The following is a 13860-nucleotide window of genomic DNA, read 5'->3' on the forward strand; positions in this document are numbered from 1 at the left end:
ACAGGACACCACAGGTTGCTCCTCCTGTATTATAATAATAATAATAATAATAATAATCATAATAATAATAGGACACCACAGGCTACTCCCCATGTATTATAATAACAGGACACCACAGGCTGCTCACCCTGTATAATAATAACAACAGGAAACCACAGGCTGCTGCCCCCTCTGTATAATAATAATATTAATAATAATAATAACAACTGGATTCCACAGGTTGCTCCTCCAGTATTATAATAATAACAGGACACCACAGGCTGCTACTCCTGTATTATAATAATAACAGGACACCAAAAGCTGCTCCCCCTGTATAATAATAATAATAAATAAGAATTTACTCACCGGTAATTCTATTTTTCATAGTCCGTAGTGGATGCTGGGGACTCCGTAAGGACCATGGGGAATAGACGGGCTCTGCAGGAGACTGGGCACTCTAAAAGAAAGATTACGTACCATCTGGTGTGCACTGGCTCCTCCCTCTATGCCCCTCCTCCATACCTCAGTTAGGGAAACTGTGCCCAGAAGAGCTGACACTACAAGGAAAGGATTTTGGAATCCAGGGTAAGACTCATACCAGCACACCAATCACACCGTACAACTTGTGATAACCTTACCCAGTTTACAGTATGAACAACAACTGAGCATCACTGAAAAAATAAGATTTTACTTACCGATAAATCTATTTCTCGTAGTCCGTAGTGGATGCTGGGGACTCCGTCAGGACCATGGGGAATAGCGGCTCCGCAGGAGACAGGGCACAAAATGTAAAAGTTTGACCACTAGGTGGTGTGTACTGGCTCCTCCCCCTATGACCCTCCTCCAAGCCTCAGTTAGGATACTGTGCCCGGACGAGCGTACACAATAAGGAAGGATTTTGAATCCCGGGTAAGACTCATACCAGCCACACCAATCACACCGTACAACTTGTGATCTGAACCCAGTTAACAGTATGATAACCGTAGGAGCCTCTGAAAAGATGGCTCACAACAATAAACAACCCGATTTTTTTGTAACAATAACTATGTACAAGTATTGCAGACAATCCGCACTTGGGATGGGCGCCCAGCATCCACTACGGACTACGAGAAACAGATTTATCGGTAAGTAAAATCTTATTTTCTCTGACGTCCTAGTGGATGCTGGGGACTCCGTCAGGACCATGGGGATTATACCAAAGCTCCCAAACGGGCGGGAGAGTGCGGATGACTCTGCAGCACCGAATGAGAGAACTCCAGGTCCTCCTTAGCCAGGGTATCAAATTTGTAGAATTTTACAAACGTGTTCTCCCCTGACCACGTAGCTGCTCGGCAGAGTTGTAATGCCGAGACCCCTCGGGCAGCCGCCCAAGATGAGCCCACCTTCCTTGTGGAGTGGGCATTCACAGATTTAGGCTGTGGCAGGCCTGCCACAGAATGTGCCAGTTGAATTGTGCTACAAATCCAACGAGCAATCGTCTGCTTAGAAGCAGGAGCACCCAGCTTGTTGGGTGCATACAGTATAAACAGCGAGTCAGATTTTCTGACTCCAGCCGTCCTTGAAATATATATATTTTCAATGCTCTGACAACGTCCAGCAACTTGGAATCCTCCAAATCGCTAGTAGCCGCAGGCACCACAATAGGCTGGTTCAGGTGAAACGCTGATACCACCTTAGGCAGAAAATGAGGACGCGTCCTCAATTCTGCCCTGTCCGAATGGAAAATCAGATATGGGCTTTTATACGATAAAGCCGCCAATTCTGACACTCTCCTGGCTGAAGCCAGGGCCAGTAGCATGGTTACTTTCCATGTAAGATATTTCAAATCTACCGATTTGAGTGGCTCAAACCAATGGGATTTGAGAAAATCCAAAACTACATTGAGATCCCACGGTGCCACTGGGGGCACAACCGGGGGCTGTATATGTAGTACTCCTTTTACAAAAGTCTGGACTTCAGGAACTGAAGCCAACTCTTTCTGGAAGAAAATCGACAGGGCCGAAATTTGAACCTTAATGGACCCTAATTTGAGGCCCACAGATAATCCTGTTTGCAGGAAATGTAGGAATCGACCCAGTTGAAATTCCTCTGTCGGGGCCTTCCTGGCCTCACACTATGCAACATATTTTCTCCAAATGCGGTGATAATGTTGTGCAGTCACCTCCTTCCTGGCTTTGACCAGGGTAGGGATGACCTCTTCCGGAATGCCTTTTTCCCTTAGGATCCGGCGTTCAACCGCCATGCCGTCAAACGCAGCCGCGGTAAGTCTTGGAATAGACACGGTCCCTGCTGAAGCAGATCCCTTCTTAGAGGTAGAGGCCACGGATCTTCCGTGAGCATCTCCTGAAGTTCCGGGTACCAAGTCCTTCTTGGCCAGTCCGGAGCCACTAGTATAGTTCTTACTCCCCTTTGCCGTATAATTCTCAGTACCTTGGGTATGAGAGGCAGAGGAGGGAACACATACACTGACTGGTACACCCATGGTGTTACCAGAGCGTCCACAGCTATTGCCTGAGGGTCTCTTGACCTGGCGCAATACCTGTCCAGTTTTTTGTTGAGGCGGGACGCCATCATGTCCACCATTGGTCTTTCCCAATGGACCACAATCATGTGGAAGACTTCTGGATGAAGTCCCCACTCTCCCGGGTGAAGATCGTGTCTGCTGAGGAAGCCTGCTTCCCAGTTGTCCACTCCCGGGATGAACACTGCTGACAGTGCTATCACATGATTTTCCGCCCAGCGAAGAATCCTTGCAGCTTCTGCCTTTGCCCTCCTGCTTCTTGTGCCGCCCTGTCTGTTTACGTGGGCGAGTGCCGTGATGTTGTCCGACTGGATCAACACCGGCTGACCCTGAAGCAGAGGTTTTGCCAGGCTTAGAGCATTGTAGATTGCTCTTAGTTCCAGTATATTTATGTGAAGAGACGTTTCCAGGCTTGACCACACGCCCTGGAAGTTTCTTCCTTGTGTGACCGCTCCCCAGCCTCTCAGGCTGGCATCCGTGTTCACTAGGACCCAGTTCTGTATGCCGAATCTGCGGCCCTCTAACAGATGAGCACTCTGCAACCACCATAGCAGAGAGACCCTTGTCCTTGTCGACAATTTTATCCGCTGACGCATCTGCAGATGCGATCCGGACCATTTGTCTAGCAGATCCCACTGAAAAATTAGTGCATGAAATTGCTTCGTAAGAAGCCACCATTTTTCCCAGGACTCTTGTGCATTGATGCACAGACACTGTCCCTGGTTTTAGGAGGTTCCTGACTAGTTCGGATAACTCCCTGGCTTTCTCCTCCGGAAGAAATACCTTTTTCTGAACAGTGTCCAGAATCATCCCTAGGAACAGCAGACGTGTCGTCGGGATCAGTTGGGATTTTGGAAAATTCAGAATCCACCCGTGCTGTTGGAGCACTACTTGAGTTAGTGCTACTCCGACCTCCAGCTGTTCTCTGGATCTTACCCTTATCAGGAGATCGTCCAAGTAAGGGATAATTAATACGCCTTCTCTTCGAAGAAGGATCATCATTTCGGCCATTACCTTGGTAAAGACCCTGGGTGCCGTGGACAATCCAAACGGCAGCGTCTGAAACTGATAATGACAGTTTTGTACCACGAACCTGTTTGTATGTACAGGTTCAGAGATTACAGATTTAGAATAGGTCTTACCGAGCCGTCCGGCTTCGGTACCACAATAGCGTGGAGTAATACCCCTTTCCCTGTTGTAGAAGGGGTACTTTGACTATCACCTGCTGAGAATACAGCTTGTGAATGGCTTCCAATACCGTCGCCCTGTCGGAGGGAGACGTTGGCAAAGCAGACTTTAGGAACCGGCGAGGTGGAGACTTCTCGAATTCCAACCTGTAACCCTGAGATACCACCTGCAGGATCCAGGGGTCCACCTGCGAGTGAGCCCACTGTGCGCTGAAATTCTTGAGGCGACCCCCCACCGCCCCTGAGTCCGCTTGTAAGGTCCCAGCGTCATGCTGAGGCCTTTGCAGAAGCCGGGGAGGACTTCTGCTCCTGGGAAGGGGCTGCTTGGTGCAGTCTCTTACCCATTCCTTTGCCTCGGGGCAAATATGAATGTCCTTTTGCTCGCTTGTTCTTATAGGAACGAAAGGACTGCGGCTGAAAAGACTGCGTCTTTCTCTGCTGGGAGGGGACTTGAGGTAAAAAGGTGGACTTCCCGGCTGTTGCCGTGGCTACCAAATCCGATAGACCGACCCCAAATAATTCCTCCCCTTTATACGGCAATACTTCCATATGCCGTTTGGAATCCGCATCGCCTGACCACTGTCGTGTCCATAGACTTCTCTGGCAGATATGGACATCGCACTTACTCTTGATGCCAGAGTGCAGATATCCCTCTGTGCATCTCGCATATAAAGGAATGCATCCTTTAATTGCTCTATAGTTAATAAAATACTGTCCCTATCCAGGGTATCAATATTTTCAGTCAGGGAATCCGACCAAGCCACCCCAGCACTGCACATCCAGGCTGAGGCGATTGCTGGTCGCAGTATAACACCAGTATGTGTGTATATACTTTTTAGAGTATTTTCCAGCCTCCTATCAGCTGGATCCTTGAGGGCGGCCATATCAGGAGACGGTAACGCCACTTGTTTGGATAAACGTGTGAGCGCCTTGTCCACCCTAGGGGGTGTTTCCCAGCGCGCCCTAACCTCTGGCGGGAAAGGGTATAATGCCAATAACTTCTTTGAAATTAGCAGTTTTTTATCAGGGGTAACCCACGCTTCATCACACACGTCATTCAATTCCTCTGATTCAGGAAAAACTACAGGTAGTTTTTTCAGACTCCACATAATACCCCTTTTTGTGGTACTTGCAGTATCAGAGATATGCAAAGCCTCCTTCATTGCTGTGATCATATAACGTGTGGCCCTACTGGAAAATACGTTCGTTTCTTCATCGTCGACACTAGATTCGGTGTCCGTGTCTGGGTCTGTGTCGACCAACTGAGGCAAAGGGCGTTTTACAGCCCCTGACGGTGTTTGAGACGCCTGTACAGGTACTAACTGGTTTGCCGGCCGTCTCATGTCGTCAACCGACTTTTGCAGTGTGCTGACATTATCACGTAATTCCATAAACAAAGCCATCCATTCCGGTGTCGACTCCCTAGGGGGTGACATCACCATTACCGGCAATTGCTCCGCCTCCACACCAACATCGCCCTCATACATGTCGACACACACGTACCGACACACAGCAGACACACAGGGAATGCTCTGATAGAAGACAGGACCCCACTAGCCCTTTGGGGAGACAGAGGGAGAGTTTGCCAGCACACACCAAAGCGCTATAATTATATAGGAACAACCTTATATAAGTGTTGTTTCCTTATAGCTGCTTAAATATATATAATATCGCCAAAAAATGCCCCCCCTCTCTGTTTTTTACCCTGTTTCTGTAGTGCAGTGCAGGGGAGAGCCTGGGAGCCTTCCTAGCAGCGGAGCTGTGTAGGAAAATGGCGCTGTGTGCTGAGGAGATAGGCCCCGCCCCCTATTCCGGCGGGCTCTTCTCCCGGTTTTTCTGAGACCTGGCAGGGGTGAAATACATCCATATAGCCTCAGGGACTATATGTGATGTATTCTTTTTAGCCAGAAAGGTATTAACATTGCTGCCCAGGGCGCCCCCCCCAGCGCCCTGCACCCTCAGTGACCGCCGGTGTGAAGTGTGCCTGAGCGCAATGGCGCACAGCTGCAGTGCTGTGCGCTACCTTATGAAGACTGAAAAGCCTTCAGCCGCCGGTTTCTGGACCTCTTCTTACTTCGGCATCTGCAAGGGGGTCGGCGGCGCGGCTCCGGTGACCCATCCAGGCTGTACCTGTGATCGTCCCTCTGGAGCTAGTGTCCAGTAGCCTAAGAAGCAAATCCATCCTGCACGCAGGTGAGTTCACTTCTTCTCCCCTAGGTCCCTCGTTGCAGTGAGCCTGTTGCCAGCAGGACTCACTGAAAATAATAAAACTATCAAAACTTTTACTCTAAGCAGCTCTTTATGAGAGCCACCTAGATTGCACCCTGCTCGGACGGGCACAAAAACCTAACTGAGGCTTGGAGGAGGGTCATAGGGGGAGGAGCCAGTACACACCACCTAGTGGTCAAACTTTTAAATTTTGTGCCCTGTCTCCTGCGGAGCCGCTATTCCCCATGGTCCTGACGGAGTCCCCAGCATCCACTAGGACGTCAGAGAAAGGATGCCACATAACAATAACCCTTTATTAAGCAATAACTATATACACGTATTGCAGAAAGTCCGCACTAGGGATGGGCGCCCAGCATCCACTACGGACTACGAGAAATAGAATTACCGGTGAGTAAATTCTTATTTTCTCTAACGTCCTAGTGGATGCTGGGGACTCCGTAAGGACCATGGGGATTATACCAAAGCTCCCAAACGGGCGGGAGAGTGCGGATGACTCTGCAGCACCGAATGGGCAAACACAAGGTCCTCCTCAGCCAGGGTATCAAACTTATAGAATCTTGCAAACGTGTTTGATCCCGACCAAGTAGCAGCTCGGCAAAGCTGTAAAGCCGAGACCCCTTTGGACAGTCGCCCAAGAAGACCCCACCTTCCTCGTGGAATGGGCTTTCACTGATTTTGGATGCGGCAAGTCAGCCGCAGAATGAGCCTGCTGAATCGTGTTACAGATCCAGCGAGCAATAGTTTGCTTTGAAGCAGGAGCACCCAGCTTGTTGGATGCATACAGGATAAACAGCGAGTCAGTCTTCCTGACTCCAGCTGTTCTGGTGACATAAATCTTCAAAGCCCGTACTACATTCAGCAACTTGGAGTCCTCCAAGTCACGAGTAGCCGCAGGCACCACAATAGGTTGGTTTAAATGAAAAGATGACACCACCTTTGGGAGAAATTGGGGGTGAGTCCGCAATTCTGCCCTGTCCATATGGAAAATCAGATAGGGGCTTTTACATGACAAAGCCGCCAACTCTGACACACGCCTAGCAGCTGCTAATGCCAACAGCATGACCACCTTCCGCGTGAGATACTTAAGTTACACGGTCTTAAGTGGCTCAACCCAGTGGGATTTTAGGAAATCCAACACCACGTTAAGATCCCAAGGTGCCACTGGTGGCACAAAAGGGGGCTGAATATGCAGCACTCCCTTAACAAACGTCTGAACCTCAGGCAGTGAAGCCAGTTCTTTTTGAAAGAAAATGGATAGGGACGAAATCTGGACCTTTATGGACCCTAATTTTAGGCCCATAGGTCACACCTGACTGTAGGAAGTGCAGAAATCGACCCAGTTGGAATTCCTCTGTAGGGGCCTTCCTGGCCTCACACCAAGCAACATATTTTCGCCATATTCGGTGATAATGCTTTGCTGTCACATCCTTCCTAGCTCCTATCAGCGTAGGGATCACTTCATCCGGAATGCCCTTATCCTTTAGGATCCGGCGTTCAACCGCCATGCCATCAAACGCAGCCGCGGTAAGTCTTGGAACAGACAGGGCCCCTGTTGCAAAAGGTCCTGTCTGAGAGGCAGAGGCCATGGGTCCGCTGTGATCATTTCTTGTAGTTCTGGGTACCAAGCTCTTCTTGGCCAATCTGGAACGATGAGTATTGTTCTCACTCCTCTTTTTCTTACTATTCTCAGTACCTTGGGTATGAGAGGAAGAGGAGGGAACACATAAACCGACTGGAAAACCCACGATGTTACCAGTGCGTCCACAGCTATCGCCTGAGGGTCCCTTGACCTGGCGCAATATCTTTTTAGCTTTTTGTTGAGGCGGGATGCCATCATGTCCACCTGTGGCCGTTCCCAACGATTTGTTATCTGTGTGATAACTTCCTGATGAAGTCCCCACTCTCCCGGGTGGAGGTTGTGCCTGCTGAGGAAGTCTGCTTCCCAGATGTCCACTCCTGGAATGAACACTGCTGCCAGTGCTTGCACGTGATTCTCCACCCAACGAAGAATCTTTGTGGCTTCTGCCATTGCCACCCTGCTTCTTGTGCCGCCCTGGCGGTTTACATGGGCGACCGCCGTGATGTTGTCTGACTGAATCAGCACCGGTTGGTCGCATAGCAGGGGCTCCGCATGACTCAGGGCGTTGTATATGGCCCTTAGTTCCAGTATGTTTATGTGCAGACAAGTCTCCTGACTTGACCACAGCCCTTGGAAGTTTCTTCCCTGAGTGACTGCCCCCCACCATCGGAGGCTTGCATCCGTGGTCACCAGGACCTAGTCCTGAATGCCGAACCTGCGGCCCTCGAGAAGGTGAGCACTCTGCAGCAACCACAGAAGAGACACCCTGGCCCTCGGGGAAAGGGTGATCAGCCGATGCATCTGAAGATGCGATCCGGACCACTTGTCCAACAGATCCCACTGAAAGATCCTCGCATGGAACCTGCCGAAGGGAATGGCTTCGTATGAGGCTACCATCTTTCCCAGGACTCGCGTGCAGTGATGCACCGACACCTGTTTTGGTTTGAGGAGGTCTCTGACCAGAGTCACGAGCTCCTGAGCCTTCTCCTCCGGGAGAAACACCTTCTTCTGGTCTGTGTCCAGAATCATGCCCAGGAAGGGCAGACGCGTCGTAGGAATCAGCTGCGACTTTGGAATATTCTGAATCCAGCCGTGTTGCTGCAGCACTTCCCGAGAGTGTGCTACGCTGACCAACAACTGCTCCCTGGACCTCGCCTTTATAAGGAGATCGTCCAAGTACGGGATAACTGTAACTCCTCGCTTCCAAAGGAGTACCATCATTTCCGCCATTACCTTAGTAAATAACCTCGGTGCCGTGGACAGACCAAACGGCAACGTCTGGAATTGGTAATGACAGTCCTGTACCACAAACCTGAGGTACTCCTGGTGAGGTGGATAAATGGGGACATGCAAGCACGCATCCTTGATGTCCAGAGATACCATAAAATCCCCCTCTTCCAGGCTTGCAATGACCGCTCTGAGCGATTCCATTTTGAACTTGAATCTCTTGAGATAAACGTTCAGGGATTTTAAATTCAGAATGGGTCTTACCGAACCGTCTGGTTTCGGTACCACAAACATAGTGGAATAGTAACCCCTTCCTTGTTGAAGGAGGGGAACCTTCACTACCACCTGCTGGAGGAATAGCTTGTAAATTGCTGCCAGTACCACCTCCCTTTCCAGGGGGGAAGCTGGCAAGGCCGATTTTAGAAAACGGTGAGGGGGCGTCACCTCGAATTCCAGCTTGTATCCCTGAGATACAATTTGTATAACCCACGGATCCACCCGTGAGCGAACCCACTGGTTGCTGAAATGTCGGAGACGCGCCCCCACCTCTCCTGGCTCCGCCTGTGGAGCCCCAGCGTCATGCGGTGGACTTAGTGGAAGCCGGGGAGGACTTTTGTTCCTGGGAACTGGCTGCATGGTGCAGCTTCTTTCCTCTCCCCCTGCCTCTGGCAAAAAAGGAAGCACCTCTGACCTTCCTGCTTTTCTGAGAACGAAAGGACTGCATTTGATAATACGGTGCTTTCTTGGTCTGTGAGGAAACCTGAGGCAGGAAAGTCGACTTTCCAGCTGTCGCTGTGGATAGAAGGTCCGAGAGACCGTCCCCAAACAATTCTTCACCCTTATAAGGCAACACCTCCATGTGTCTTTTAGAGTCGGCATCTCCTGTCCATTGCCGAGTCCATAAGACCCTCCTGGCAGAAACGGACATTGCATTTATTCTAGAAAAGCATGCAAATGTCCCTCTGGGCATCCCGCATATATAAGACGACATCCTTTATATGGCCCAGGGTTAGTAAGACAGTATCCCTGTCGAGGGAATCTATGTCGTCTGACAGAGTATCTGTCCATGCTGCTACAACGCTACACATCCAGGCTGAAGCAATAGCTGGTCTCAGTAAAGTACCAGAGTGAGTATAAATAGACTTCAGGATAGCTTCCTGCTTCCTATCCGCAGGCTCCTTTAGGGCGGCTGTATCCTGAGATGGCAGGGCCACCTTTTTAGATAAGCGTGTCAGGGCCTTGTACACCCTAGGGGGGGATTCCCAACGTAACCTATCCGTTGGCGGGAAGGGGTACGCCAGCAGTAATCTTTTGGGAATCACTATTTTCTTATCAGGGGAGCTCCACGCTTCTTCACATAACTCATTTAATTCATGTGACGGGGGAAAAGTCACTGCCTGCTTTTTCTCCCCAAACATATGTACCCTCTCTTGTCAGGAACAGGGTTAACCTCTGAAATGTGTAAAACATCTTTAATTACAATAATCATATAGCGGATGGCTTTGGTCATTTTAGGCTGCAATTGTGCCTCATCATCGTCGACACTGAAGTCAGACTCCGTGTCGGCATCCGTGTCAACCATCTGAGACAGTGGGCATTTATGAGACCCTGACGGCCTCTGAGCTGCCTGGGCAGGCCTGGGTTGAGAGCCCGGCTGTCCCCCGGCTGCAACATCATCAAACCTTTTATGTAATGAGTTTACATTATCATTTAAGGCCTTGAAAAATATCCATCCAATTAGGTGTCGGCCCCGACGGCGGAGACACCACATTTATCTGCACTTGCTCTGCCTCCACATAACTCTCATCAAACATGTCGACACAGCCGTACCGACACACCGCACACACACAGGAAATGCTCTGACTGAGGACAGGACCCCACAAAGGCTTTTGGGGAGACAGAGAGAGAGTATGCCAGCACACACCACAGCGTTATATAACCCAGGGATATTCACTATAAAAGGTGATTAACCAATAGCTGCTTTATATGACTTTTGCGCCTAAATTTATGTGCCCCCCCTCTCTTTTTTACCCTTTTTGTATCAGGATACTGCAGGGGAGAGCCTGGGGAGCGTCCTTCCAGCGGAGCTGTGAAGAGAAAATGGCGCTGGTGTGCTGAGGAAGAAGGCCCCGCCCCTCAGCGGCAGGCTTCTGTCCCGCTATCTGTGAGAAAATATGGTGGGGGAATTTACATATATACAGTGCCTGACTGTTTATATGTAGTTTATGCCAAAAGGTACTTCAATTGCTGCCCCCCCCCCCCCCTAGCGCCCTGCACCCTACAGTGACCGGAGTGTGTGGTGTGCTGTGGGAGCAATGGCGCACAGCTGCGGTGCTGTGCGCTACCTTAAATGAAGACAGGAACGGACGATCGAGGACAGGCGCCTGTGTTCGAACCCTTTGGAGCTAATGGTGTCCAGTAGCCTAAGAAGCACAAGCTAGCTGTGAACAGGTAGATTTGCTTCTCTCCCCTCGGTCCCACGTAGCAGTGAGTCTGTTGCCAGCAGATCTCACTGAAAATAAAAAAACCTAACAAATACTTTCTTTAACTAGTAAGCTAAGGAGAGCCCCTAGGGTGCATCCAGCTCTGGCCGGGCACAGATTCTAACTGAGGTCTGGAGGAGGGGCATAGAGGGAGGAGCCAGTGCACACCAGATAGTACCTAATCTTTCTTTTAGAGTGATCAGTCTCCTGCGGAGCCCATCTATTCCCCATGGTCCTTACGGAGTCCCCAGCATCCACTAGGACGTTATAGAAATAATAATAATAGTAATAATAACAACAAGACACTACTGTCTGCTCCACCTGTATAATAATAATAACAACAAGACACTACTGTCTGCTCCACCTGTATAATAATAATAACAACAACAACAACAACAACAACAGGACACCAAAGGCTGTTCCCTCTAAATAATAATAATAACAACAACAACAACAACAACAACAGGACACCACAGTCCGCTCTCCCTGTATTATTATTATTATTACTACAACAACAACAACAACAACAACAACAACAGGAACCCACAGGCTGCTCCCCTGTATTATAATAATAATAATAATAATAATAATAATAATAATAATAAGACACCACAGGCTACTCCCCCTGAAAAATAACAACAACACACCACAGGCTGCTCTCCCTGTATAATAATAATAACAACAACAACAACAACAACAACAGCAACAAGACACCACAGGCTGCTCCCCCTGTATAATAATAATAATAATAATAATAATAATAAAAGGACACCACAGGCTGCTCCCCCTGAATAATAATAACAGGACACTACAGGCTGCTCCCCCTGTGTAATATTATTATTATCAACAACAACAACAACAACAGGACACCACTGGCTGCTCCTCCTGTATAATAATAATAATAATAATAACAACAACAGGACACCACTGGCTGCTCCTCCTGTATAATAATAACAACAACAACAACAACAACAGGACACCACAGGATGCTCCCCCTGTATAAAAATATTAATAATAAAAAAAGGACACCACAGGCTTCTTCCCCTGTATAATAATAACAACAGGACACCACAGGCTGCTCCTCCTGTATAATAATAACAGGACACCACATGCTGCTCCTCCTGTATAATAATAACAACAGGACACCACAGGATGCTCCTGCTGTCTAATAATAATAAAAATAATAATAACAACAACAACAACAACAACAGGACACCACAGGCTGCTCCCCATGCATAATAACCGGACACCACAGGCTGCTCTCCCTGTATAATAATAATAATATTATTATTGTTATACAGGGGGAGCAGCCTGTGGTGTACTGTTGTTGTTATTATTATACAGGAAGAGCAGCCTGTGGTGTACTGTTGTTATTATTATTATTATTATTATTATTAACAGTACACCACAGGCTGCTCTTCCTGTATAATAATAACAACAACAGTACACCACAGGCTGCTCCCCCTGTATAATAATAATAATAATAATAATAATAATAATAACAACAATAACAATAACAGGACACCACAGGCTGCTCCCCCTGTATAATAATAATAATAGGATTTTAATACCTACCGGTAAATCCTTTTCTCCTAGTCCGTAGAGGATGCTGGGGACTCCAAAAGGACCATGGGGTATAGACGGATCCGCAGGAGCCTGGGCACACTATAAAGACACTATAAAGACTTAAACTGGGTGTGAACTGGCTCCTCCCTCTATGCCCCTCCTCCAGACCTCAGTTAGAAAACTGTGCCCAGGAGAGACGGACATTTTGAGGAAAGAATTTATAATTTAAACACAGTGAGTGTTATACCAGCTCATACCACGAACATACCGCAAGACCTGACCTTCTACAGAACACCAGCCCACGGTATGAAAACCATACAGCCATATGCTGAGAGAATATGCAACACAACCTGTGTGTTAGCCAACCAACAATAAGAAATCACATGCCATGGCATGTACAACATCAACCTGACAGAGAAGAAACACCACAAAGTGCCACCAAAAACAATAGCAGTGGACACCGTACGCACTGGGATGGGCGTCCAGCATCCTCTACGGACTAGGAGAAAAGGATTTACCGGTAGGTATTAAAATCCTATTTTCTCTTACGTCCTAGAGGATGCTGGGGACTCCAAAAGGACCAATGGGGTCAATACCAAAGCTCCATAACAGGCGGGAGAGTGCGGATGACTCTGCAGCACCGATTGAGCAAACATGAGGTCCCCATCAGCCAGGGTATCAAACTTGTAGAGCTTAGCAAAGGTGTTTGAAACCCGACCAAGTAACTGCTCGGCAAAGCTAACCCGCCTAGACAACTCGTGCAACCGCCCAAAAATAACCCATCTTCCTAGTAGAATGGGTCTCCCCCGACTTCGGTAACGGCAATCCAGCCGTAGAACTAGCACACCGAATCGTATCACAGATCCAGCAGGAAACAGACTGCAGAGACACAGGCGCCCCAAGCACGCTGGGAGTATACCGGACAAACAGAGCCTCTGTTTTCCCAAACTGAGCCCAAATGGCAGCATAAATCTTCACAGCCCTGACTATATCAAGAAAGATTGAATCAGCCAATGCTGAAGTTACCACCGGCATCGAAAAAAGGCAGGTTTTTGAAAAATCCCAAAACCCTTTCGGCAGAACTACAAT

This window comes from Pseudophryne corroboree (assembly GCF_028390025.1).
Source record: "Pseudophryne corroboree isolate aPseCor3 chromosome 3 unlocalized genomic scaffold, aPseCor3.hap2 SUPER_3_unloc_34, whole genome shotgun sequence".
Lineage (NCBI taxonomy): Eukaryota > Metazoa > Chordata > Amphibia > Anura > Myobatrachidae > Pseudophryne > Pseudophryne corroboree.